The sequence below is a fragment of the Mirounga leonina genome, unplaced genomic scaffold (assembly GCF_011800145.1).
Source record: "Mirounga leonina isolate KUSES-001 unplaced genomic scaffold, KU_Mleo_1.0 Mir_353, whole genome shotgun sequence".
Taxonomy (NCBI): Eukaryota; Metazoa; Chordata; class Mammalia; order Carnivora; family Phocidae; genus Mirounga; species Mirounga leonina.
In genome coordinates, this window is record NW_023270699.1 from 641,063 (window position 1) to 644,839 (window position 3,777).

At 60.6% G+C, this 3,777-nt stretch overlaps 1 protein-coding gene across 1 annotated transcript in view; it reads right to left on the reverse strand.

The window, feature by feature from the left end:
- Positions 1 to 2,376, reverse strand: part of COL6A2 (collagen type VI alpha 2 chain) — a 35,408-nt gene extending 33,032 nt beyond the window's left edge. The window contains exon 1 of the mRNA XM_035030017.1: positions 2,276 to 2,376. The gene's annotated coding sequence lies outside the window, so the exon portion shown is untranslated. The remainder of the gene's footprint in view (positions 1 to 2,275) is intronic.
- Positions 2,377 to 3,777: the final 1,401 nt, after the last annotated feature.

Here is a 3,777-nt window from a genome sequence, read left to right on the forward strand (position 1 = left end):
TGGAAGTGAGGGCGGTGGGGTGGGGCGGAGGGGAGGGGTGGGGGGGAATGGAGGGTGGGGGAGTGGACGGGTGGATGGAAGTGAGGGCGGTGGGGGGAATGGAGGAGGGGGTAGATTAGTGGATGGAAGTGAGGGCGGTGGGGTGAGAGGAGGGGCGGGGCTGGGGGAATGGAGGGTGGGGGTGTACTAGTGGGCGGAAGTGTGGGCGGCGGGGTGGGGAGGCAGAGACGGAGGTGCGGTGTGCGGGGGAGACGGAGGGGCGCCACCAGGGCGAGGAATGCGGGAGGGAGGATGGAGGGTCGGAGGGGGACACGGGAGCGGACTGGGAAGGGGCGGGGCGAGGAGGCGCGGCCAGGGGGGCGCGCTGCACCTCTCCTTGAACTAGTGCGAAGTCAGCACGGCCTGCATCCCCGCCGGCGGGTCCTCCCAGCCCTCCGCGCCGCCCTGCCTCACGGGTCCCCCCTGGACCGCATCCCGGCCGCTGCTTGGACTTCAGGCCCCGGCCTGGCGGCCCCTGCCCCATTTCCAGGGAGAGCTGACCCGGGATGTTGGGAGTCGCGCCCTGCACCTGGACTGGCGAGGGGCCTTGGGACTCGCCCCCGGGTGGAGCCACGGGTCCTCCTGCCCCGCAGCGTCCCCCTTGCTCGGGCCTGTCCGAAACACCAGCCCCAGCTCCGCGACCCTGCGCGTCAGAATGCGTGTCCGCGCCCCGGGCTCCCTGCTCCCCTGGGCGGTCAGATAGTTGGGGGCAGACTGGGAAAGGGCAGGGGGGCCAGGACAGTGGGAGCCTCAGGTGCTCTGGGCAGGAATGAGGGCCTGGAGGTGCAGGCTGAAGTGTCCTCCCTTTGCAGGCACTCCACAGATGGGCTTGGTGCTGGGCCCTGAGGCCACTGTGATGGCCTTGTAGCAGAGTCTTGGAGAGGGTGAGAGGGGGGACTCTGGCAGAGCTGTGGTGGGGATTCCTGCTCCCCACCCTGGAGAGGCAGACGCCCAGGACCGGGGTCCTCATTTAGTTGGGGTGCAGGTAGGGCTGGGCAGAGGTCCCTGGGCCCTGGGACAGTGGGGAAGTGTAGCTCCAGCTGAAGAAGAGCAGTTTTGCAAATCTCTGATTTAGCCCCCCCGCCCCCCAAGAGGAGAGATGTCCCAGAGCTTCTTGGTCACCTGTGTGTGCCCCAGGGGCTGCCCTCTCTGCATGCATGCCTTCTGGTCTTCCTGACCACTTCTTTCCATCTGCACCCTGAGTCTGGTGCACCTGGCTCCCATGGCCTGGCCAGGCTATAAGGTGGCTGAGGGCAGGGGTCTAAGGAGGCAACTTTGTGTTTTCAGGGAGCCCAGCCTAGACCCAGACTGGTCGAGCAGAGGGAAGCAGTGTCTCCTGGGGGAGGGTTAGGCCACCCCGCAGCTGCACAACGACGCCCCTGCTCTCACGTCCAGAGGGCCTGCAAGGTGTGCCCTGTCCCCAGCAAATGGCCTCCCACCTGCTCCTGGCTCCCAGAGCCCCCCTTGGCCTGGCGCACAGTCCGTGCCCACTCTGCCCCCACTGCCCATCCTGCCCAGGCGGCACCAGTCTCTTCTCTCGTCCACCGCAGTGTTTTGCTGTGCAGGGGATGCCCTGAGCCAGGGGCACGGAGGAGGGTGTGTGAGTGTGTGTCTGTGTGCCCTTGTCAGCACCACACCTTGGCAAGTATGGACTTTGTTCCCCCAAAGAGACCTACAGCATTTCCTTGGGTGACTGGATTCATACCCAAAGTGTCTCACGGCTTCCCTGTTGGAGGGAAGTTTTGGGGCCAGGTCATAAAAGGGATCTTGGCTAAAGTGTTGGTCACAGGAGGACCCTTAATCAACGGTCCACCCAGTGGTCGTTTCCTTGGTCCCCAAGTGTTATTGTAATTCCCATACCTGGCCATCGGAGTGACCGGGATCCAGCTTGTGTGGTCGTGGACATGGTAGTGGGGAAATCCAGGGGAACTTGGACGCTGCCCCCTCTACAGCCCAGAGAGCAAACCACAAACAATATTGTGCCCTGGAGGTCGAGACCTGGAGGGTGCAGGGGTGGTGGGTCTCACAGAGACTGGAGAGCGACAGGTCCTAAAGAGAATCTATAGACCACTGAGGCTTAACCAAGTAGCTGCCCCACCTCCTCTTCGGCTGTGCTGGGCTTGGAATTCTGGTGACAGCAGATAAATAAGGCCTGGGTGTTCCTGCAGCCAGAGGTGGGATAGCTCTGGGAATCTGAGGTGCAGAGGGATACAGAGGGGCACCCGGCTTACCCTACCTCAGCCAGGTGTCCCGAGTCCGAGGGTCTGTCTGTGCGAAGGGCCTGCAGAGGTTGATGCTGGAGGCTCACGGTACCCCCTGTGGTTTGTACTATTCTGTGTCCAGAGAGGAAGCCCATCCAAGGCCGCATGACTGTGCCATTTTGCTGCTTTTGACCGTGTTTGTGGGGAGATGGCTCAGATGGTCTGGCATTTAAAAGACCGGCGGTAACCCACGAAGATGCGTGGGAGCATCTTGTATTGGGGCCATTGGCCCACTGGCCCGCCTGCAGGACGGTTAAGGAATGTCATTTCCTTCTCTGCCCCTGTGTTCTCAGGCCAACGGAGGCCCGAGTGGTTCTGAGTGGACAGGCCCTCCTTGGCTTTCTCATGCTCCGTCTGTCTCATGGGACTGTCCTGGGTGGTGGGGCTTTGCTCTATGGCCCTAGAAATGTATTTCAGAAAATACTTGCTTTCCTTTGCTCACTCATGGGGTTGAAGGGTAACGTTCCCCTCCTGCATCCCAACTGCTCTCCACTTTCTCCAGGGACATGAAAATGTTACAAAACCCACCATCCTGGGGCACTGGGTGGCTCAGTCAGCTAAGTGGCTGCCGTTGGCTCAGCTCAGGGCCCAGGGTCTTGGGATCGAGTCCCACGTCTCACGTGGAGCACTGGGGAATGGCGGGGAGTCTGCTTCTCCCTCTGGCTCGGCCCCTCCCCACCGCTCGTGCCCTCTCTCTGCTCTCTCTCAAATAAATAAATAAATAACATCTTAAAAAAACCCATCACCCATGGGTAACACGTGGGAGTCAGTGTGTCATGGTGTGGGTTACCGTTGGTGATGGACAGTGGGCTTTTATTTTTTTTTTAAAGCCAAAACTACCTCGTTAGTCCCAATAATCCCTCTGGGTCTTGGGCGGCTGAGTGTTTTCTGTAGGTCTTCCAAGTGTATAACTGCACTTGGGTGCTGGAGAACTTGTTGTCTGCATCTCCAGGGGGCCAGGACAGAGGCTGGGCACCTGGGCAGGGCCTGCAGGGGCCACGAGCGCCAGGGGGCAGGGAGGTCCAGGGACACATGCTGGTGGAGGAGAGCTGCCCCCTCGGTGGAAAGGGTCTGAGTGCTCCCAGTGGATCCGTCCGGGCAGGGTGGTGCTCCTGAGGGACCCTCTCTGCCTCTGACATTTGGCTTCGGGCAGATGGTCATTTCTTGGAAAGTGAAGCCAGCCTGAGAGCAGGAGCATTCCAGTGTGGCACCTGTGAAGCTTCCCGTCCACACCGGACCCGGTCAGATTCTGCTGGTGAGAGTCTCACCCAGGACACGGAGGCTCATGGGGGAGACCAGGTGGGGGGAAGAGCTTCTGGTCCAGGAAGGGGTTCTTTCCCCTCTGTCACCTCCAACTGATTGTCAACTACATGAAACTCGTTTATAAAATGTTTCAAAATATTTATGACTCGTGGGAAGCTCCTCTTAACCAGCTGTGCTTCACTGAATAGAAAGGGTCCCCTGAGCATCATGCGCC